Here is a 25244-nt window from a genome sequence, read left to right as displayed (position 1 = left end):
AAAGCTTGCTTTCAGAGGGCTCCGAGTGATCGCAGTATAGAGCTCTCCTTCCTCCGTACACTCTAACACCATTTTTGATCTTGAAAACCATTTGAAAGAGTCACCAGTACCCACTGACTCCTTTCGAATTCCTATAGTATATACATATTCAAAGAAGTTTAGAAATGAAGCAAGAAAAGTATCACGCAGTTCACCAGTGAGCACAGATCACTGTGTAAATAAAAAATCACACCCAGGTCAAATTCTATGGACCAATGAAATGTTTTCAGTAGACATGCTGGCACTACCAGGAGAAGATCAGTGAGAGCAGATCACATATTTTAAATATGACAGGCAGGTCGTAATGCCAGTCAGTACATTTAAAACCTTTTTATGAACGTGAAAACACGAATAAAAAGGGAAATCCAGGAAATTAAAATATAATGAGAGGCAAAACACTTGAGCAAATGTGAAAGGAATTGATGTGAAGGGATCTAGAAGGCAAATTGGTAAAATAGTTAAGTTTCCATAATTTATACACTGTGGCTAGACACATATAAAACAGGATCATGGAAAGTATTGTATAAGATGTTATACTGAGAAAAAATACTGCTGAAAATGTTGTTTTAAAGGCAAGTGACTTGTCTGTAACTGGTTAAAAAGAGCTACTCAATAAAATTGGCTTTAGAAGTTGTACCAGCTAGAGTTATTGTAGTGCTAAATATACACATAGAGCAACCATAGCATCTGAGGGCACGGTGTCCCTGCAATAATAATCTCAGACTTTTTTTCACCTTCACTATCATTAATGTGATCATCAGAAATGGATACATCCTTTCAGCAGTTAATTTCTGGCACAGGAGTGTTTTATAATTTAGAAGGGACCCTCAGGAGATTCATTTCTGTTGCAGCCTTCCAATCGATGGTAGTTCTAAAATTTTGTTATTTTTCAAGGGTTTTTTTGCAAGTGAGAGTTTTAATTTTTTAACTACTTTTTTTTTTTTTTTTTTTTTCCCCAGAGAATATGAATAAATAGTATCATTACAACTGTACCAAGTTGCTTATGTTTGAACCACATCACAAAGTAAGCACGCCTGCATTATGACAAAAAATATATGCAGTGTAATTCTGCTAAAAAAATTCCTGCTTAACATTATGAAAAAAACATCAGAGAGCCTTGCTAAAATGAAGGCTGTGACTGGAGATTAGAATTTGCTATTGCATTCATCTAGTATTGAAAATATAATGTGATCTTTGGTTCAGTGAACGCTTCCAAATCCACTTCACTTTCACCTTTATTACAGTTCTAAGTCATAATCTCTTACATAAAAAGAAGCAATTTTTTTCCACTGTCAACTTTCATATGGGGAGTGATTATAAAAATCTGCATGGACACGTGTGGTTGCTGAGTATCAAGGTGAACTCTGGGTAAAACAACTCAAATATTTAAATGTTTTTAGAGCTTTAGATAGTCAGGAAGACAGAAATACAATAACGTGCCCAAATGAACTTTGTCAAAGGTAGAGTAAAACATATATTTTTTATATATTTATAAAGGGATCACAGATGGTTTTTTAAATGATTATTTTTCTGGCCAGATTGACCAAAATGGTTATCCTTTTGTTTACATCATTTCTAACATAAGCAGGGATTTGAATCACTGATAACAACATTGTGGCATCTACTTTCACATTATTTATCAGCAATTATCAGATTGTATTTATTACTCTGTTTGTCCCCTGCACACCATTCATGGGTAACTTCTACACAGGCTATCTACAAAGTAGGTACCCTACGTGCATACTGCAACAGCATCTGGCACCTTGTGAGGTACAGTGCTTCACAAAACACTGAGAACATGCATGATGTTATCAGAAGAGTTAGAGCAGGTTGACAAATAACACAGATGTATGGGAACTGCTGAGAACCACTGATTGAGCACCTGGGGAAAGGACCTGGTCAGCACCTGGGAGTGAAGGCAATTCATGTGTGTGTGACCATGTGCCTGGCTGCACCTCTCTTAGATCCCATTTAATGGCTGATTGCCACTAGGGAAGGCTCTCTTTCTGGACATCCTTTCTTGGTGAAGCTTCCTTCTGTGAACCTGGAATCTTCTGATACAGGTGAGCACTCTTCTTCCCTTCCTTTATAGCACCTTTCTATCATTCTGGTCCTTCCATCATCACATGTGTGTTGTAATGCCTTTCCCATTTATTTATCTGTCCAATTGCTACAACAAAATACATATTTAGTTGCTTCTGAATGTTAGCACAAATTATGTGTTTTCTTTGCCACCTTCCATGGTGCCAAAGCAATTATTCACTAGATGGCTGTTTATACATGAAGGAAACCTGGAATCTGTCATGCTTTTCTGGTGTCAGTGCTGGCTGCTGATGGCAGTACCCTATGGCTGGGTTTGTGTCTCCCAGGTCCTGGCTCCAAGCTTGTCATTACACAGCCAAAGTGAAGAGCAAACACAACATACGCTACTGGTTTCCTATACTCAGTGCCTTAGAGATAAGATAAAGAATTGGAGCCTTTAATGCAAGCCCTGCTGCTGCACGACTTCTTATAGGTGGTGCAGAACATTGCAGCTTCAAGTTAGTTACTCATCCGTCTGTCAGCTGGAACTTAAAAATGTATTGGTTTTTTCTGCTTCAGAACTCCGGAGTTTTCTTTGACATTCAACATGAAATTTTGAAGCTTAAATGATAAGGAAAGCCAAAACAAAATGAAAAACCCACCAGCATTTAACATCCCTAGATTTTAACAAGGACACTGTTTTTCACTGTAATAGGTGATTGTATTCTTTAGCATCTTAGCTTAGGAAATGATGACTGCCTCTCCCTCTGTCTTCCTCCCTACTTCACTTTCACTCTCTTGTGGTCCCTTTTCCATATTTATCAGTTCCTTCTTTTCCTATTTGTTCTCAGTTTTGTGGTTGTTGGCCCTTTAATGTAGGTGCACCTGGTGCAAACATCAGCCTGCTGCAATCACTTAAATTAGTGACCCAGCTGGATACAGGGTGGCTGAAGGAGGGAAGAAATCTTTCAAGAAGGTGGCTGAGGATTGTGGAAGTCAATGCAAATCTGTTGTTTCTGTTTAGAATCCAGACCTGAAACACTGACAAGATTTGGGTGGAGCAGTGCTTTGGTTCTCCAGAGATACAGCTTTCCTCTGTGGATGAAGAGAGGCAGACCTTGCCTTCTAGGACAGCTGTTAGTGAGATCTGGCATAGCCTCCTGTGAAGGTGCTTGGTTCATTCTGAGCCTGAAGAGCTCTGGAATAAATTGGAGGGACTGAGGAGGTCTTCTTGAAACAAGGTAGGTGGTGTTTCTTTTTCTTTCTCTGTTGGTGTTGTTGGCTTTGGTTTTGTACCTCTTCATTTGGCATTTGCTGGAACTTGGTTTGAAAAATCTGTGAACTCTGGAGACTGGGTGATTGGAATTTGAGCAAATGTGGGAGTAAAGAAGCCTGGCTAAGAGAAATTGTTTGCTGTTTGGACAAGAAGGCTAAGAGCACAGGCATGGGTTTGTAAATAAGTTTGTTACATATTGCAGTCAACTCTATTCTGCTCTTTGCTGCAGAAAACTTGTCTTAACAAGGGTAAGCTGCCTGACAGTGGTGTGTTGAGGCATTTGCTATGTGAGTTCATGGTTCAGGTTGTTCTGTGTTGAGCTTTGGTTTTACCCTACTATGAATTTTGGGGGGTAGAAATGTGTATGAGGATTGAAACAAAACAATGATGCTACGTTTCTTGAAAAGGTCTGGAACAGATTAATGTGACCCTGTCTTAAAAAGTGTGGTAGCATTTAGTCTATGATGGCCTTGAGGTTATGGGAGTTCAGGGTTGTATTGGGTCTGATACATCTGGCCTGCCTGGAAGACAACACCTCTGCTTCAGGGACACAAAGCCATAAACCTGGGGTGACTGGGCACTTAGGGATGGGGTGTTCATCTCTGAAGGGGTTTTCTTCCTCTTATGGAGGAGGGAGGCATATATATGTTCTGTTGCTTTCATTTTGATATACTGACTCTTTGAAAAAATCTGTCACAGTCATTTTATCTAACTTGCAGAGTTCTGTCAGTTTCTGTATTTGTAAGACTAAGCTTGAAAGACCCACGGAAGCCTCTTCCATCTTTAAAACTCTCAGAATTGGGGGAAAAAAGTACTGACAGATTAATAAACTACTGTTTTTTAATTCTGAGGGTGCAATTGAGGGAAGTGGAAAAACAAGCTTTTGCCCAGGTGGATTAGAAGAGTTGGGCTTCTTGAATCAGTAGAAACTTCTCCAAAGTGTTATAAAATTAAAAAAAAAAGACTTCTTTGATCTGATGATTAGTGGAAGCAAGTACTACTGTAACTTTTCAATCAGCAAATATCATCAATAAAGTAATGAAGCAGGGGACATATGCTTTGTAGGATTAAATAAATCATGAAAGACAGGCTGGGATTTTGTGCAGTCATGCAATTCTGCCCTTATTAATCAGATCACAGAAGGCACGTGGTAGTCTATATAAGTGTTGGGAGTAGAAACATTACCTAGAGAAACAGAATTGCTCAATGATTGATTGCCTACAGGTCGAAATTCATTTTAGGAGTCAAAATCATTGCTGTGAATAGATAGTGCTCCATGTCCTGTCATCAGCAGTGACCCTTCCATCCAGTGCAAAGCAAGAGGAGATGTAAATTTAGGATGTGTTGTGCAGTTCTTGCACACCAGGGGAGTTTGACCTACAAACCCTACAGTTTACATTTCATGCTGTGCTAATAATGCATTTGGGATGAAACTTTATTAAGACAAAAAAAATCATAGGTTATCAATTTACTGGGGACAGGAAAAGCATTTGAACTTTTTTTTTCCTGCAAAGCAGGAATACCATGTATATGGACTCCTTCAGTGCTGCTTGGTAAAACATAGCAGAAAATGTCATTTAGTAATTGCAGTTCCACAGTTCTACAACGTGTGTAACAGTTTCCTTGAAATACCACTATTAATGTTCTAGGGCAACTGATATTTAAGATGGGATCTGTTGACTCTGGTGCTTAACGTAATGTATGTGGCAACATAAAGCCTACTGCAAGGAGTGGAAAGATGCTAGGATGTTCAGCATAGAAAAAGCACTGTAGCGAGGTGGCTGTACCTGCTGGTTATACACAGCAACCTCTCCTGTGCTGATGCACTCCCAGAGCATGCAGGTTCTTAAAACCACCATCAGCCCTCCTGAAGTTACTCCTCAGGGCGAAGGCAGTTATTTACCGTCTCTTTTGCTTGCATTGCTTAATGAGACTCCAAATATGATCAGTCGCTCTGTAGTATGTATTTAGACTCAAAAGAAAATCATTGACTGTAGACAAAAGAAGTCATTCAGGATTGCCACGAACAGTTTCTGGTATTCCTACGTTAAAACCCAAACTAAACATTATAGGCGTTGAACCACCTGCAGGCATAAGTAGGCTTATTGTTGCTTAACTTAGTACAAATGGGGAGGTCTGGCACGTACTTCTGTCTCTTTTTGTGCGACCTGTGCTCCTAAACAATGAGTTGTCTGCCGCTTTCACTGTTGAGTCAGAGTTGAATGAGGTGCGAAAAGGTCCTTTTATTTTATTAAGTGCTCTCTGCTTGCTCCCAGCTGCAGGATTTGACAGTAACTGAGATAGTTCTTCATCAGGTAATGTCAGTAGTTGCGTGTTTTTTTTCCTCAGAACAGCCTGTCATACCTGTAACCCTCTTCCTAGGGGCTCAGCTGTCTGTGATCCAAGCCCCAGCTTGCGCACAGCAGGTCCGTGTAAACGTAGCTTAGACTTCTGAGAAATCTGTGATGCTGATAGAAAGCACTGTATAGAAGTACAGGGAATATAGCCTGCCAAACAGGAAAGGTGAAACTACTGAGATAAGGCTGGTGAGAGTTGTATAGACAGCAGCTCAAGGACTCCAAAGGAAAACAAACATGAACTGTTACACAACTGTAAGAACATAAGGGGTCAGAGGATGGCAGTGCTGCAGCATTGAAAAGAAAGGAGGAAAACCCTCCTCACACGATGTGTCTGGTAGGCAAATATTGGTTGGATGTCATCTCTGGAGCAGTGACCTTCTGAATGATTAGATTAGACTGGTTGCTCATTAATCCCTGAAATCATCTCTGTATTGGGCAATAACCAATTGCTTTGTATTTTTACATGTGAGCCTCCAACTCCTAGATCTTCACCCATGATAGAAGTTGGCTCAGGTGACTCAGATCCCTCAGAGAGAGGGAGAGTAAGGTGGACCCAAAAATTTGCCTGCTGAGAGGAACTGCACTAAGTAATGCCTTCAGATTGCTGGAGCACAGCTTATATCCTCAGCTGAGGATATGCTTACATACAGAATCATATAACTTCCTTCTTTGTAATTCCTGTCTCTCGTTCAGGACAAGGCCAGGTTATTAAAAACCTTTTAATAAAGATTAAAGACCTGTTGTCCTTAGGCAAAGTACAAAGTTGGGCTGTAATGTCACTTACAGGTCCCAGCTGGCCTCTGCAGCTGGACTGTTTCTTCAGACTACTGTATCTTTTATTTTTCAGCTGGTCTCATTTTCCAAAGCATTCAGTGCACTCAAGGAAAGAATGAGAAGACACTTTTTTTTTTTCCCTGAAACTTCAGCAGTATAAGGAGAACTGAGAGATTTTATGAACAGTTACATGAAATTGTTCTGCAGAGAAAGGAACTTATGTAAGAACAGGGGCTGCCTTATGCCAGCATTAGTGGAAAATACACTGTGAAATTGTAGATGAAATCTGAGATGTTTTTGTTTACCAGCAACATTAGGAAGGATTAAAAAGATGACTGAAGTATTTTCTTCTTAACGTGAAGCACATCTGAAGTTTTTGCTTTAGTGATGTTAATTGCCTGTGTGATGTGTGAAATACGCTTCTGTCCCTGGTAGCCTGCTACATAAACCAGATTTCCAGTAATTTTTTGAAGGTAGTGGCTGCTTGATGCTTCTGTTTTTTGTACCAGGGGCTTCACCAGAACATTGCTTGCTACTGAATGTGGCTAGATTGTTGAGCTTCAAAGCCACAGTTGTTCACTGATGGCATTAGGCACAGGTGTGGAAGTTTGCTGAAGTGGAAAACTATAGATGGTATTAAGCTATAAATATTGTAACAGTGGAGCTAAACTTTTCTTGTAAGCAAGCAATTCATCATCTCTCTTGGGTGAAAAATCCCTAACAGAATGCGACTTGTCTAAGAAGGATTACAGAGCACTATTCTACAATGTAAAATAGCTTTTGTTTAAGGTCTGAAATAAAACAGGCCCAGCAGGCACTCAGACTATTCTGTCCTGGGTGGATGTCCAAGACAAGACTAAATACTTTTCAGATACAGAAAAAATGTATATACGAGATAACCAGAAGAAAGTATCCAGATTCCTTGCATCTGCACACCTACAAATTCATTCTTTTTCTAACTTGTAGATCCTACTTTGCATTCTAATAGTGGGGGCAGAGGACAAGGAGTTGGCTTCTTAATAAATTTTGATGTACTTTCTAAGTCAATTTAGGTGCCATTTAATTTAAACATTTGAAACTGTCCGGGTTAGATATTATTGGGGCAGCTTAATGGCTGTTCTATTTGCCAGAGACTGCAATCATCCTTAGGCCACAGCCCAGCAGAGGCAAAACTCCTAGCACATTTCAATATCAATGCTGTTTTCCACACGACTCCAAATTAAGTGAAGTTGTTTTTTTTCCTATTGTTCATCTGTATATGGAGTAACCCATCATTCTCTCTATGTACATATGTGAAGTCAGCTCTGAAGAATCTTCTCCTGTTATGCAAACCAACCCACTCTGCTTTAACAAATACCATTAAACTTATCTGTAACACTGCATGTGATCTTCATACAACACTTCTGAAAGCAGATAAATTAGAACTCGAGTACTAATGGAGGAGGTTCCGTTACTTTGTCCTAAGATATGTTACAGCAGAGGTTAAACTGGGCTACGATGTGAGGAGATGGAAAGCTGGCTTGTACCATTGGGAGCAGCTGGTGGATTCTGGCACGCCTGCTCATGCAATATTATTGCTATTTAAATATATATTGACATTAGATCCTGTTGCCCCCTTTTTAACCTTGCATTTGTTAACTATTACCTCAGAAAAGATTCCTTCTTTCCTTCCTGTATTGTGATACATCAAGCTTATTGAGGTGCAGAGAAGTTCATTTACTCCATTAATATTGCTTAGCAATATGATGAATTTTGGTATCTTTTCAGTTCATCTTTTTCAACTCAAAGCACAGTGAATTTCAAAGGTGGACTTCTTTTGAGATAGACCATGGTGATAACTGCCTGGTAATGCTGCCTGTGAATGAGCAGGTGGTTTCAACTTCAGCTATTTGGCAGATGGACTTAGAGAGACTAAATAGTCTGAGGAGCTGTAAGGAAAAGCCTGGGGGAATGTGTGATGCTCCCACCTGTCCAGGGGAGCAGAGGATAAGCCCTGATGTGGCCACCCAGACACAAATTCACAGGACCTTCACAGCCAGCTCTGTGGCAGCCATGCAAACATTACAAGCCCAAACAAAATGATTCTGCTGCTTAAATATATATATGCTTTCATGGGAAAGGCCCTCCTGAGGCTTTGCTTTATTATGATTTTGTGTGTGTAGCATGTTGTATAAAAGCATTATATTGTTGACAGAAGTTCTGTCTTTCACTACAGTGCTGAAGCAGCTGCTCCTTGCTATATGGAAAATGTGATGTTTTGGCCTCTTTTGAGGGATGGGGAAGGCTAATGAGATTGCTTCAGATATGGATGTGGGGGGAGGCAAACATTAAGAATATAGATAGATTTTTTTTTTTTTTTTGAGTTAATGTATATTTTGAAATGGCCAAGTCATTCTGGCTATAGCAGCATGGTGACACAAGGGATGTGCCAGCTGGTCCCTTAATTCTTTGCACTTTGATAGAAGTTGCATATACTTAATTAAGTGAAAGGGATGCATCCAGCCTCCCTTAATAGGGTGTGAGAGGATGTGGAGAAGGCTGTCTGTTCACTGTGTGTACCTGAATTTCCAATCCTGAGATAACCACACCCTACAAACTGAAATCAACCTTGCATAGGATGGAGAGAGAAGCTCTTGTGGTCAACAGAGCAGTATGTAATAACTAAAGGTTAATACTTGTAGGAGCAAACTGCATGTTACAAGAATAAATAGCAACGATAATTGTTTCAGGTATTGGTTTTGAAAATGCAAATGTTAGGAATTTAGAATGACTGATGCTACAAATTACTTTAAAAATTCTCATATGGAAAACACTGAACAGCATTAAAATTTTGGAGCCCAGTATGTTAGACGTTTTTAGGTGTATATACTGAGCTATCCTGCTGCTGCTTGTTATATCAGTGGGAGAGGGGACGTTGTTATATGTTTGTGTATTGTTCAATAGCACCATCTTTCATGGTCAACAACTCTGAAGAGGTAGGAATAAAGCGAAGAGCTGTTTTTGTTGTGAGAAATGATGTCCAGAGCTGCAGATAAAGGGCTGGAATTCCAAATATAAAAACCTTTCTGAATACCTGCACCAAGAGGCTCCGTCCAGCTTATCTCTGCTTTCCAGAAATCTTTTAATTTCTCAAATGTTCGTTTTTAAAAAGAATAATAAAAAAAAATAATAAACTGAGGGAAAACTTCACATTTTGCTTCAGCTCCAGCAGGGGTAGCATGGAGCTGGAATACAATGCTTTGCTGTAGGAGAACATATATAGGAATGTGGATTAACGAAAGCACAAAAACTCGTAACAAACAACTCGTAATCGTTCCTGTCGGGAAGTTTCCCCCTGTAGGCGTTTTGCAGAGCTCTCACAGCCGCATGCTGCCATCTGCTGGCCGAACGAGCGCATTCCAACAGCAGGAAATTAATTGATTGGAGTAAAGAACTGCCATGAGAGTGAATGAAACGAGTGCTATAAATCACAGCGGTGCGCGTGTCAAAACGTGATGTGCAAAACACAATTCTTACGTTAGGGAGGGAATGTGGGGGGAGAATCTTTATAAGTTTCATCTCTTTGCTGATGTGCTGAGAACAGGACAAAGATGCAGCGTAGCCCCCAAGGAAGGTACTTGAGGTAGGAAAATGTTCTACAAATCAGAAAGCAAGCAGTGCTGTGGCCAAAGGGGAATGTTGTGTGAATGTGTGCAGTGAGCAGCGCTGCATGTGAAAGGGATGTGGTAGAAAAAAGATGTTTGTAGTCCCCTCTGAACCTGTTGAACTTCACACGCTTGAATCAAGTAACATCTTACTGCTTTTAATGCTCTCAGTCTCTTAGGGAAAGGTCTGTTAGGGATGGGGCTGATGTATATGCAGCCAATACATCAGCTAGGGAGAATGTACAAGCAAGAATGTTTTTCTCAGTGTTTTTAACAAATCACTCTGAGACCTGTTTTTAAATGTGTGATCTGCTTTCCCAGACTGCTGTGCAACACGTGAGGAAGAAGGAGGAAAAAGTTACTGTACTTCTGTGACAGTTGCATGCTAAATGTTGTGAAGTATTTTTTTTACACAAATAGAGAAATAACTACACTTTTTCCTTCATACATAGAAAAAAGGAACATATTTGTTGCTTTATATGGCTGAATGTTGACCAGAAAGTAAAATCACTTTGCTTATGGCTCACCTGATCATCTGCTGTTACTAACTTGGTGCATTTATGTTTGCAGAAGAGGTATCCTTCCCCAAACTGCAGATATGCCTAGCTTTTTGATACAAGTATTGGCTCTCAAGGAGGTTAATGCCAATAGCAGTCTGATGTAAGCCCTTGTTCTCATTCTGGGTTCATACTTGAAATGTATGTGCTAAAAGAAGAGAAAGAGGAGTGGGGTTTCCCTTTTTCTTGGGACATGTCCCAGAGTTATCCTCAGTGCGTTTGTAACCATTGTGAGCGGGCAGACTCCCCTGCCTGCAATCCCCATGGATTTCTTCCTATGGATTTCCTTTTGATGGTTAAAGGATTTGGCTCACATATATCTAAATGGTTGTGACCCGCTGCCTTCAGCCAGCACAGATGCTTAAACTTCTGCAGTATAAAAAGACCAATTGCTTCTTATCAGGCTACCACTTTGGCTCCTGTTTTTCATCCCCATCAGATGTGTTGACTGTTGGTGTGTGCTGCATAAAGCTCATCTCTTTATTCCGACCCTCAGGGTGGGGATGAAGGCATTTGATTGTCTGTCCCCACTGTTTCAGCTTTGTGTGAAGGCCAGAACTGGAAAGCACCTGTTTTCTGGATCTGGATGGGCAGGAGTCCAAGCTGATGGAAATGTCACCAGCAGCTGATCTTGAAGCAAGGACTGTCAAGACACTTGTTTTACAGCCTTAATCCCATTCTTAGCACAAAACAAATAATGTTCTGGTACACTGAGCAGCAGAAAACCTGTTTTCTTTTTGTTGCTTGCTCTTGTTGAAACTTTATCAAATGCTGCTGCTTTCAGATTCCAAATTTATGTTCTGGTACAAGCATAACGTCTAGTCTCGACTCTGAGCCTGCCCTACACCCAAACCTGGATCTGACAGCCTCCTGAGACCACCTGCAATGAACAAAAATGGTAGGATGGATGTGAGAAATGTACAAGTTTGTACTGAAATAACCTTTAACTAAAGAATATTCAGAAAGAGGTTAAATACAAAACCTTATAAGGATACAAAATTTTGAGTCTTCCATAAGTCTCAGTCAGCCAGCTACAGAAATATATGCTTTTAATGGTGTCCTCAGTCCTAACTAATTTCAGCACACCTTTTTCCAGGTTAGATCCTCTGCTCTCTCTTGTTCTAAATATTCCTGAATTTTACTTTTTTCTATATATGTTCTCTTGGAAAAAACAAAGATGGTGGAAACCTCTTATAAAGATGCCTGCATCCTGACTGATTTTATAAGAGGTCTTTTTGGATACTGCGTTGGTAGAATCTATCTGGTAACAAAACAAGTTCCTCCTAGCTTTTAATCAGGTTTTAAGCTGAAGGTTTGTCTGAATTATATGGCAGAGAATGTTATTGATAGAAGAGCTTACCAATTTGGCAATGCTCTCTTTTCACTTAAAGACCTTGGTGTAAATGTTCTTAATGGTTTAGCTACAAAAAAAAAGTTCCAAGAATCTTTCCCCACTTCTTACCACTGCACTGTCATCTGTGTAAATCATCTTGCTTACTCATTCTCTTAGCTACTTTAGATTGTTAGTCTTAATGACAGTATCGCTGTAAAAGTGGGGAAAATAAGTATTTTAAACTGTCATTAGTCCATCAAACTTTGATTGTTTATAGTAAGTGGGAATTCATCTTGGATTTTTAAGAGAAGGGAGAGGTCAGTCAGACCATCCCTACTTATTTGTGAACCCATGTGATAAAGCACACCTCAGGGGGGAAAACAGAAGTGGACATGGAAGTGTTAGATGTCCTAACCTTTGATACAGTTAGTCTTTAAGCTAAGAAATGTGATTAACAAGTACTCAGAACTTTTTCATTACACCTTTCTTGTGCTTTACTCTAAAATACGCAACACTCGAGTGGTTTTAGTGGTGTGAAGTTTGACTGCAGCCAACTCTGTTATCATTGCCATCCTTCAGCAGTTCCTGAAGTGTGAATGCCATGCTAATTGTAGTACTGAAAAAAAACACCTTTCATTGTCACACTTATTGAAAATGAATGGAAATACAGGAGATACAACATGTAGGACACACTTCCAGGCTTGGTGTGGACACAGGGCAGAGAAACCTTGCAGAAGCAATAGTGTTTTTCTAGTTTAAATCTTTAACAATGCTTCTAATGAACCAGAAAGAATTCATTGGAATCTAGTGCTGTATTAATACGAATTTCAAAAACACTGTTTGCCAAGCTTACTTAATATTGATACACTGGCATTGCCAGATCTTTAAATACACTAAAACAGGGCTTTTGCTGAATTTCTTTTTAAAGATGCATCATTCAACAGACAGAGCTTGAAATGCCAATACTTTATATCTTAATACTCTTGGAACTTGAAGGTGAATTCTGGATTGCTTGAAGAAAAAGCACTGCTCTGGCATCCAGGTGCCATTCTGAGCACTTCTAAAACTTTGGAAGTTTCAAAACATTGGATAGCTATAAAAGAACATAGCTCATAAATTAGAAAGGCATACCATCATCATTAATAAATACAAGTTGTTTTATACATCTAAGTATTGGACTAGTAATGTATGTTCTTTTTAATCTAAATATGTGCATGTAATTAATCTTAATTCCTGCCATTCTCTAAAGTGGCATCTCAGTTCACTCGGTGGCTTTCCCTACCCACACCTCCCTCTGTTTACAAACTTGAGCAAAATCGCTTCAGGCTGCTTTATTGTGCTTAGTTTCAATGGAAACAGGTCATAATTTGGATGAGAGTCTGACTATTCCTTTTAATTGGGTGGAATATGGAAAATACACTGTAGTAAGCCTGCCATATAGAATAGTCAAGTTGATTTTCAGAACGCTTTTGCACCTTGCTCAGTTGCTGGTGTGTTTGTGGAGTGGAACAGCATGCTACTTTCTGGATGTGAACTTGCACTTTTGGTTTGTCATTTCTCTTGCATAAAAATCAACTGACTTTAACAGGAGTAACCATCTATGCAAACAGAGAAGAATAACACATCAACTACCTTGTTTAAAAATACATCTGTCTATTTGGTTGAATGCAGAAACTACATAGTGGTGTGCACTGTGTTGAAGAGGTTTGCCATGTTCTCCCTTTCCCCGGTTACTCAGGTTCATAAAACAAGAGGAAAACACTGGGTAAATATCTTTATTGAATTTCAACCTGGGTTATGAACACTGATTTTTGAGGTCTTTGAACCAGAAAACAATATATGCATTTCAAAATACTTTATCCATGGTTTGCTTTATTTAGCGTTCTTGCAGATAGTTTATTATTGATTTTTTTTTTTGTTGTTTTTTCCTATGAGATTTACTAGATATACCAGAGTGGCATTTGTACAATTGCATTTTTTTCTCACTGGTTCCCCTAGGACATCGTTATCCTCTGCTTATTCAAAGAAAACTGTGTTCTGCTTTCTCCTCTTTGGTTTTCTTCCGTACTCTATTTCCATTTGAACAACAGCGTTGGTTGGGGAATTCAGAATTAAAACTGCATTTCACATCCTCTTCCTTACCTGTTACAACTAATGCTGTTCTTGAGTGTTTAATAAAATGAAGTGGGAATGGATCCTGACAAAACTGTAAGGCCTTAGGTAAGAGGATGTGGTCTGTAAGACCACATGTGAAACTATTCCTAAAATCAAAGCAATTGATACAAAGACAGTCCTTGTCCTTGCAGTCCTTGTTATTCAGTGAAGAGAAAGTCCTGCTGTAATTACAAGCATGCAAAACCTGAGAAAAATGCAGTGCTGCTTGAAATTGAGGCATCGCATGAAAGCAGTCTATCTTTTAGGTGGTTTTAATTTGATTGTTTTTTAATGTAAACAAGATTTATTGGGATTTGGCTGTATACTGCTAGTCCACGAATGCACCACTCCATTGGAAGCACCACAAGGATTTAAGTGAGAAATACTTTCAGTAAAACCAGCCCTGTTGCTTTGCTTTTGTGTCATGTCGAAGCCCTAATGTTTGTTGCTTCATTATGCATTGTGTTTATATGAGCAGCTTAGTTAGGCTCCATCTGCTCAGCTCTGGTAGAGTCCAGGAGTTTGTGTAGGATTTGGTTACAGTGCTAGGAAAGTAGTGGGTAACTCCAGTACTGTGGCCAACGCTCCCTTCCCTCCCTTCATAGCTCTGCAGATTAACTGGCATTAATGCAAGCATTCACAGCTGCATGTGGAATATTACAGAAAGCATGATGGCTCAATGTTTGCCCTGCATATGCTCACTTGCCTTCAAATAGATGCACAGGTTTTCTTTCTGTTCTGTCTCCACCTCCCCCCACCCCCACTTGAGAAAGTGTACAAGCATGACAAAATCTGTTCTGCTGCATGGGGCCATTAGTTTTGTTCCCATTTATTTGTAACAAATAGAATCCTTCAAAGCGTGTTCTAAAGACTTGTATGGCTGCATTTAAATACAAATGAATTTGAAGTTTCCAAATTGTTCTATCCAACACTTTAGAACATGAACAGTGTTTTCTTTTTTCCAAGCCTAAATTGGGTAGCATGATTTGTTGAAAACAAACAAAAACCAAAAGAACTAACAAAATAATCAGACTTTTCCTATTCAGGAAAGGTGATTACTGGATGGATTGATTTGGTCATCCCATCTTCATTGGCAGTTTGAGGGTGGTCATCTTGGTGAGCAACCATAGAGACTGATTGGCACGTCTCCATCTAGGAAGGTGACTTGGACTGTAGAGGCAGGAGCTAAAAGATTCCCTTCTGAGTTATGTAGATTAAACACCTGAAACTAGACATTATAATATCTTTGCCAATTTTAGTCATGGTCTTATTTCATACTTAACCCGTTTATGGCATTGCTGCTGCCAGTTTCCTTGTTCTCATATGTATCACTACAGAGTATTTCAGTTCTAAATTTTGCTGCAGGTTCTCATTTGGTGTGGTTTCTGATAGATTCTTCTCTTGAATCTGGAGATTGCATTTGATCCTCAATAGAAAAGGAAGCAGCTTTCTTTGCTGAACACTCTGTTGTTGTTGTTATTCCTTGTAGCCTCTGCATATTTATAACACCATTCTGATGTAGGCTTAGCTCTGTGTGAAGCTTTCTTATGAGCTTTTCATCTTCACTTGAAACATAAGTGCCAAATATGTTTTGAATTTTAAGACCTTCTAAACCTAAAAGAAGCCTTTGGCCCAGTAGTTGATTGTACTTTCAAAGGGTTAAATTGCACGGAAAATGTGCCAAGATGCATTTATAAAATTAGTGATGATTAGGATGTATTTCAATATATTTTTTGATGTATGTTTTAAATACTCAAATCATGGAATTTTAAATCATTCTTTTACATTGGTATCTCTGATCAGCACAGCTGACAGATGCTGCTGAGCCCAGCTCTGGTTTGTGACTCTGCAACCTTTGCAGAAATGTCATGGCTGGATATGAGGTTTGGCTGTATTTACACTGATGGTAAAATTTCAAAGACCTTTCTTCCCCTGAAAGGAGGTGTGAACATCTCAAAATGAAGCTGATTTTACTACTTCAGGCCACACTGTGATGTCTGTCCAACTCTTCAGACAGTCTGACACAACTATTCAGTGCTGTCCTGGTTGCTACCAAGCTAACAATTGTGGGTTTTTCTTCTGATGTTTCAATTCATTTCTTCTCAAGTGAGGAGGAAGCCAGTCCACCCTCCTACCTGTGCCCCCTGAAGGCCAGGGCTGTCAGCAGAGACCACTACTATGGTCCATAGGCTCATCCATATGGAACTGTAGGCACGTGAATGTCTGCTCTAGGGGAGGATCAGCGATACAAGCACCAGTTACCTGATTTTGCCCCCTGGGTGTCGTGGCTTTGTCTGATAACACAGGGAGAGCCAGCAAAGTGTAGCTTTGCAGCACTCTGGGATGCAATCTAATTTTGGATGGGTTCTGTGTACTGCTGCAGGGAGCTGCTGAGTTGCGCTATCACGAGCGGTATTGCTGTGCTTGAGGATGTGCTCAGATCCTGTTTAAACAATAATTAAACTTCATTTGTAAGGGATGGCTTAATGTGTGGGAAGACAGATAGTGTAATCAAGGACACAATTATTCACAAAATCAATAGAAGTTCTAATAATCTCATAAAGTACCATTTCATTTCTTTCGTAAAGCTGCTGGTTTTTTTTTGTATTTTCTTCTTGTGCAGGTCAGTTTAATTTTAGGTAATAAACACACTTGTACTGTAGCCTCCTATAGCCAATACATCACCTATTTATATAAACTACATTTGCACAGTCTATTTATAACGTTCCATACTTCAACAAATTGCTTGGCTATTGACCTCTGCTGGGTCTTGTCTGCGTGCATTACTGACTAATAGCCAATTTGTGGTTCTAACCTGCTTGGTGCTCTGCATTTCTGATTGGGCCTACAACCCCAATAATCCCAATTTATTTTATTTAGAGATATAGAAGTATGCTTACTGGAAGATTAGGCGGGTTTGTGTTGAGAAATGACAAATCATTGCAATGATTCTCAAGCGCCTAACGAATGTCAGCCTAAATATTACTGTTCTAATCTCTTGGGCCTTGTATAACAGTTAAATTTGCTTCAGAATTGTAGAATTTCTGCCTAAATGAAAATCTAACCCAGGAAAGCTCTTAAATTAAAAATATTAAGCCTCTGTAATTTCAGTGCAGTGGAACAGCTTACAATTTCTCTTTGTGCATGGGCTAATGTCACCTAATTATCAGATACCTGTTGAAACTGGATTTAATCACCGAAAGCGAATGCCTGAATGGATTAGATGTAATATAGAAATACTTTCAGGTCATCTATTTCTGTGAATATATTTCTTCCCATACACTTGCTAGATAGAAAAATGTACAAAATTAAAAGAAAACAATGTGATTTCTGCATTTTAATTACATATCCCCTTATAGGATGCAAGGCTGAACATACACAAATACATGTACGTTTTAAATGAGTTATTAACCACCCAATTATTTAGTGAGATGTGGGGGTATGAAGATGAGCAGAACACGTAGTCCAACTATAGCATAGGCTGTAGCACTGCTGTTACTGTCAGTCACAAGTTTTAAAATACTCCTGATCATAAGCCTTTCTGTCAGCAACCTCACATTAAATTCAGCAAAGCTCCTAATTAATAAAGAAATGTACATGTAGCTGGAGATTTGTTATTGTACAAAGGACGTCAGCTAAATCTTGCATTAATTTCATTTAGAGATGAACACAAAGAAGCTGCAACGTAGTGTTAATGATGATAATACGGATACTCTAAACTTATTTCTTTTGCCAGTGTTTTTTTTTTTTTTTTTTAAAGCCCATTGCCACAGAAAAAGGCAAAAACAAGAGACCTGGAGGCATTTTTTTTAGGCTAGAGTAATAGCAAGTATTCAAACCCATCTGCAGGGGGCTCAGGCACCTCAGAATATTGAATTGTTCAATTTCCTCTCAGTTACTGCATTACAGTGCTCAAGGCCACTTCTGTGCTTATTTGTCATGATTGTAAGCACCTAAAGTTTTTTTTCTTACTCACTGTGCAGCATATGCAAACATCACTGTGAAAAGGTCCATAATAGGATTCTAAAGCTTAGTAAACACCGTATTGATCAGAGTCATGAGAATTGTTTTAGCCATACCTTTGTATACAATCGGAACAAGAGCTTTGCTTTACTTCAATTTTTCTAGGTGATGTAGAGTTACTAGAAATTGAAACCTGTCTGTAAACGTGGAGGCAAACTGAGCCATGAGCATCCTTGCTGCTGCTTAAAATGGGAGCACAATAGGCAAAAGGGAGTACCAATCCTGAAAGAAATAGGATTTGGGCTTTTTCTGATGTAATACTCAATTCTACACACCTGACTGGCTTGTCAGGGATTCGTTTCTTTGCGTGTGTTTGTCCTTTTTGTTTGTCTTAGTCTGATCGCTTTCTCAGTTTGGAGTATGCAAAGATGGTCTCTTGTGCTCCTGTTCATTTCAGCATTGGGCGATCGTGGTGAATTTTGGGTCTGGAAGTGCACATGGAACGCATTAGGGTGTATGCAGATGTTGTATGTTTCTACATGTTGTCACTTTCAACCTGTTGTCTGCATACTGGAATTTTTCGTGTCTTCACAGACATGGATCTTGTTGAAATTCAGATGGATTTGGGCACTGGTGGGTGAGTTGTAGAAGCTGCTGGTTTTAGAAGCTGTTGACCCAGTTCTAAGTTTGTGGCAATGATTAGCAAGCTGTAGCAGAGCTGGCAAAAGTAATTGGATCCTTACCACCACAACTAGCAGTCTGAAACTGCTACTGATCTTGTATAGGATTGTGTACCACTCCAGAAATCTCCCAGGTTTATCTCATTCTGATGGCAGAGACAGGAACTTTCAGCAATTGGAGCCAGTGGGCAACAAGCTCTAAATCATTGGTGCAGGAATTGGCCAGTCTTGTATTTCAACAGCCTTAAAAAAGAGAACAGGGTAACAGAATGAAATTATTAGCCTTTCAAAAGCGGATGGTAATTAAAGCACAGGATGAGATCACTAACTGTAAAAAATGCCACTGAAAGAAAAAATAATGGTGATACTTATTTACACCATGGCTACTTTTGGACCCTTTTGTACTCCTTGAGGCTGTAAGACCACAATGGAAATGACAACGTGCCTTTTACGTAGCTTTAATTAAACAGCTTAACCAGCTTCATTAAAGCACTGTGAAGGCAGTGGTGTTTTCCTGGCAGTACTGACTTAAATCATTTCTGCTCTTTATTTCCCATGCTGAGGAAAGCTGTGTTACCTGTGTATGTGTAAACACAGATGGTTGAGGGAAATGGAGTTTCTGCATAGAAGAGGATCTACTCATCTGTAATATGCTAGTGACAGCTAAAATGTGTCAATCAATAGATTGTCTCTTGTAATTAAGTGCGTTGCAATGGTACAGCATTTACTGGAATGTAAAGGCAGACCATAACATGCATTTTTATTTCTGCTTTATCCAGTTACAGATGTTAAAATAAGCAGTAACATGTTTAATGTAGCAGAAAAACAGTCTTTTTTTTTTTTGCCCGATTCAAGCTGCATCCATCTGCATACTGTACAGCACAAGAGTGTTGTGGTTGCTTTTGTTGGTTGTTTCTCTTTGGGTCTCTCTTACTGGTAGCTGCTTGTGCTGCATCCTGACCTAAGCTTGGCTACTCCAGGGCTGGTGCTCAGCCAGCACAGACACAGAGCTAGAGACTGCCTCTCTCATCAGCCAGGAACTCTTGCTTACTCTGTTATCTTTCACTGCATCTTTCATTAAAAGCTGTCTCAGAATTTCTTTGAGCAGTATGGCAAATAAAAAAAATATTGCAGTGGTAGCAGTGCAGCACACATTGGGGTATTTCTGCTCTGCAGCTTGGCTCTCTTGTTTCCCACATATACATCAGGTTATGTCCCATACTGTGGTGCTAAATTTTCCGTTGTGCACTTCTGATGTGGTAATTACTGTATCTGTTTATTTAGCACATATTCAATCACTGGCAGCACCACATGTTCTTTTAACCATTACACTTGAAAATTTCAGGGCCTCATAACTTCTTTATTTAATACAACTGTAGATGTCTTTGGTCTCTTGTAAGTCAGTCACAGATCTGTGATTCTGGCTCACTGTGATCTAGTTTGGTGTTGACTGTCTCAAGTCCCGTAGTTTGACTTGCACAGGATAGTTATGACTATACATTTCTCTACATGTAGTATTCCTTCAAGTTACATTTTTAATAGCTTTTCCACCCACCCAGCCAGCCATTTCAGATGGAGTTTGTGAACATTCTAATAGTCATAAAAATAGCACCCAAAGGGGTCTTGATGAAATATGCATCCTGTGTAAGGCTTAATTTTCCTGGAAAGGTTTGTCACGATGTTGCATATCACAAACACCTAACAATAATTTTGCTTGCCACCCTCCATCATTTATTTGTGCAGTTGATAATTCCTTGTCTTGTAGTACTGCATGTTTCCTTATCAATTTGCAATCTTTAAATAACATTTCTCCTTTTTATTTTGAATTTTATCATAAATTTGAATCCTACCTTGCAAATTCCTTACCTGTAAGTTTAAATCTTAACCCATTATCCGAACAAATAATTAAGGCCTTTTAAGCCCAGAATGGATCTGAGAGGACCTAATTGTACAATTACAGCCCCTCCTATTCTTGGAAGTCTCTTTTAGACACCCGTTCCTCCTTTCTCCAAGAATCTTAATTTCTGTCCTGCTGACATGGATGCCTAGAATGCCCCTTATTTTCATCAGGATTGACAGACCCTGGCACTGCCCACATGCATGGGAGGTAATTTTGTTTCCCATGAAGCTGTTGCATTTATGAAGCTTTTCTTACTATTCTGGTCTGTAGCCCTCTTTTTGAGAGAACCATAAGCTCATTATTTCATTGGATCATAGAAAAAAAAATTACATTAAAGGAACCTCTTGAGTTATTCAGTCCATCTTCTGCTTTCAAAGAAAGGCTGACATTAAAGAGAGGCTGAGCTGCTCAGGCCCCTGCTCTGCCATGTGCTGAAATCCCCATGCAGCCTTCCTGGCATGCCTCTTCCAGTGCCTAAGAATGAGGGATGCTTTTTCCTTTAGTCAAACCCATGTTTCCCTTATTGTGGTTTGTGCTGATTATTACTTTCCTTCCAGTATGCACCTCTCTGAACAGCCTGAATCCACCTTCCCTTTCAGTTATTTCAAGGCAGCAACTGGCTGGATTTCTGCCTGGCTTGCTTTCTCATCTCCATTGTAGCTGCCCCTGTTCCCATGGCCCTAGGAGTCTTGCATCCCAGTCTTGCTGTTATCCAGCAGCTCTCTGTTGCCTCTTGCCTTTGTTTTTTCTCTTTTAATCTAAAGGATTAATTTAATTGACAATATACAGTGAGATGATCCTACTACTTTTTTTTTGTTTTTTTTTTTTTTTTTACTGCTTGGTGAAGATGTTATCTTCCTCTCTTTCTGCTCTCTTTTTCTCCTGATACAGTTTTGGTATTTTAGATAAAAATGACCTCCGTGACTGTTTTCTCAGCTCACTTATTTGGAGACTTTATTACATTTTGCTGCTTTTCATACCAAAGACATTATTTCCCTAGGAAAACTTAGCTTCACAATACCCTTTCAGGATAGAGCACAGCTGTCTGATCTTATCTGATCCAGACAGATGCCAAACCTTTCTGCCAAGCACAATTCTCTTCTTGAAAGAAATACCTTTTTCTGTAATCCTTGCAGTTTAAAAAAAAAAAAAATATCTGCATACATATGTTGGTAAAGTAGGGTTTATTTTAATAAGGTGAAGGAAAAGCAATCAGATGTTAGAGAGTTGCCGTAACAAACAGAACTACTTCTATCACTTACTTCATCACCCATTTCAGTGTAATTGTCTTATTTATACTGGCTTCTCCCTTGAAAGAATGCATAGAAATTTCCAAATGTTTAATTAAAACCTAACAACGCTAGTGTGATGTAACACAGAGTATGAATGAGAGAAGATAAGGCCCTTTCAAACAATTGGTATCTAAGTGTTTTGTTATACTCCTCTTTTAACTGGCACTAAAGCTGGGGACGCTCCTCTTTGTTGCCTTATAGTTCATTTGTATCAGGATGTCACATCCTTCTAAGAGCTAGGTTTTTTTTGTTTGTCTTAAACACAAATCATGATTTATCTCATTTCGATTCAGGGAGGGTGCACAATTTTCTAGTGATGCTATGGAGAGGCAACTACCTTAGATGGGTGTTCTGCTGGGGAAAGCACACATCCATCCCTATGTTCAATTTGGCATAATTTAGCTACCTACTTTTGCAGCAGTAAGACCATAAATCCCTAAATTTTCATAAAAAAATCACCACCACACAAAAAAAAAAATCCTTGGCTGACTAGCCTTGTGCCCAGCTTCTCTGCAGTCATAGAATCATCAAATGGCTTGGGTTGGAAGGGACCTTAAAGATCATCTGGATCTAACCCCTTGCCATGGGCTGGTTGCCTCCCACCAGCTCAGGCTGCCCAGGGCTCCATCCAACCTGGCCTTGAGCACCTCCAGGAATAGGGGGCACACAGCCTCTCTGAGCAAGCTGTTCTAATGCCTCACCACCCTGTTTAAGGAATTACCTTCAAGTACTTGAATGTCTCATAAGGTCTCCCCAGAGCCTTCTCCAAGCTCAACAAATCCAACTCCCTCAACGTTTCTTTCAAGAAGAGTCCTTTGATCATCTTCATGGCTTCCTCTGGACCTGCTCTGAGAGTTCTGCATTGTTGATGTGTCGAGGACCCCAAGTATGGATGCAGTACTCCAGATGAAGCCTTACAAGGGCAGAATAGAGGGGGGGATGATCACCTCCCTTGCCCTGCTGGCCACCCCCCTTTTGATGCAGCCCAGTCCTTGCAGAGCTCAGTACCTAGATACCTGCCTCTCACCAGGGAATCCTTGGGAGTCTCAAGATAGACACCAAATATGCTTCATATGCACTACTAGCAGAATGAGGGGGAGGTATAGCCTTTCAGTGATTAGTAAGGGTAGCTCTTGACCTGGACTAGAATCGGGATTTCTCTGGGCACTGCAGTGAATATCCTACTCAGCGGGCAACTCTTCTTCATCTATGCCCTGTCTTGCTCCTCCTTCCTCTCCTGAGGAAGCTTCTATTCATTTCTGTGCAACTTCAAAAATGGAGAGAATTTTCAAGGTTTCTGCACCTCTGTATTATGTTCTAAGAGTTAAAGGATTTCATTTGAAATGCGATAGTGGGCTGTCTGGCTGTGTATGTATATCCAAACTTCGAGAAAGTTTTTTTGAAGAAATACATTCAGAGCAGCAAATTCAGTTCTCAATATTAAGTCAGGTTTTTTTCCTTAGATTTCTTGGAGCTGTTTTTTTTCCTCTGCTATTAGTTTTCTCTTCCTCCCCTGCAAACCTTTGTGCTGATTCTTTAGAAACACATTTCTTTTACCTTCAAAAGACTCCAGGTATAATATGTATCCCAGATCCTTTGCCTTGGCAGTATGCTGTCTGCTTTAGCTAATTGTTGTATATTAGCCTTATATTATCCACTACCTCTGGCTACCACTCAAGTGGTACTTCTCCCTTTTAGAAAGTGTTATTTAGATAACTGGCTTGGGTTTTGTATCATTCTTTGTGACATTCTCTCAATGTACCATCTCATAATGCAACAGGCCAAAATCACAGAGAATAGATTTTTTTTTTTATTGTGGGGTTTAGCTGAAGGTCTGCTTTGTGTTCTTCCAATGCATCTGTGATATCTGGCCTTACAGCATCAAAGAATTGTCTCATTCTCAGCAAACACTACTTTGCTCTTACCTTCTAGTGGCTTCTGTGTAAGGACTCACATAGGCTCATATGGTTTTTATATGTAAGGGAGGAATCATGATGACATAAGATTAAATGTGATGATTAAAGCTTTGTTATTGCTATTTGCCCTTCAGAAATGGCCACAGATGTTTGTAGTGTTATTTGTGGGAATCACTTTGAAAAGGTTTTCTTTTTTCCAAAGGGTAAATTCAGCACTGTTAAGGTGGTCATTTGACTGTTAAACTCCCCTTGTATATGGCATTTAGGGGGTTGTGCAGTCCCTTGTTCCTTTTCCTAAGCTGTTGACATACTTTCTTTCTCCATTGCAAATACACACCAACAAGAGTGGAAGTAAAGAAGCATAGCTTGCAAACCAATCCCTACAGCTTAGTCAAAGCATCTAGGATACATCTTTTAAGGCTATGTTAGAAATCCTAAGCAGAATGTGCAGAGCTCTGGTAGGGGGAGTAGATACAGGAGGGAAAATTGGCTGTGTTTGTTGGCTGGCTTGCTGTCAGCATGGACTCTCAGTGCTAAGTATTGGGAAATGTTACAGGGTAGGAATGCTGTCTCCAAAACACAAGTGGTCCGTGGTTGGTGGGTTAATATTCTGCCAGGCCTGTTATAAGTTTTACTATCATGTCTGTATGTTGTTAAAATTACCATATGGATGAAATCTGAAAAATGTAAAGAGAATACTTGAAGCCTCCCTGAGATGGGTGCAGAAGAGAACTACCACTGTAATAGTAAAATTTTATTCTTTAAATTAGTAACAAAAATACCATTTATTTTAGCAAATATGGGCACACTTTGCACATACATAGGTATTTGTAATGAAGCAGACTTCAAAACAGAAGTTTTCTTTCTGATAACTTCTGTACTTCTCAAGAACTGAAAACAGTAGCAAAAGTAAAATGTGTTGCCTTACATTATGATTAATCCATAGATAACCAAGTACTATGTTCAAATAGTTATTCAAACTTAACCAATACAATCAAATGTGCTTTATTCATTTTGCTTGATGCTGTTCTTGTGTTGTAACACAGCAGACTAAGTGCAATGATTTATGTGAAGTACTATGCTTGGAATATTTTAACAGTCAATAGGATCTAAGATCAAATGGTGTATATATAGCTCACCATTTTTACTTTACTCGTGTATCGTGTAAATCGAATAGCTGAGTGTATGCAAGAACAGAGACAGAATTGGCATTAGGTATGTTTCTGTTCTAACAGAACAGAACTTACCTACAAATAGGTAGGAAAACAAGACTTGGTAAAACAAGAGGATGCTCAGTAGGTCTGGAAAAGTTCTTGTCATCCCAGTGCCTGAAC

General features: G+C 39.4%; 1 long non-coding RNA gene across 1 annotated transcript in view; it reads left to right on the top strand.

The window, feature by feature from the left end:
• The first annotated feature begins 2034 nt into the window (after window positions 1-2034).
• LOC149917192 (uncharacterized) overlaps window positions 2035-25244 on the top strand; it is a 181510-nt gene continuing 158300 nt past the window's right edge. Inside the window, exons 1-2 of the long non-coding RNA XR_016468114.1 lie at window positions 2035-2102; window positions 3086-3302. This is a non-coding gene — a long non-coding RNA (uncharacterized LOC149917192). The remainder of the gene's footprint in view (window positions 2103-3085; window positions 3303-25244) is intronic.

The sequence above is a fragment of the Phasianus colchicus genome, chromosome 7 (assembly GCF_987193195.1).
Source record: "Phasianus colchicus chromosome 7, bPhaCol1.hap1.1, whole genome shotgun sequence".
Lineage (NCBI taxonomy): Eukaryota > Metazoa > Chordata > Aves > Galliformes > Phasianidae > Phasianus > Phasianus colchicus.
This window is presented reverse-complemented; position numbering and strand designations above follow the sequence as displayed.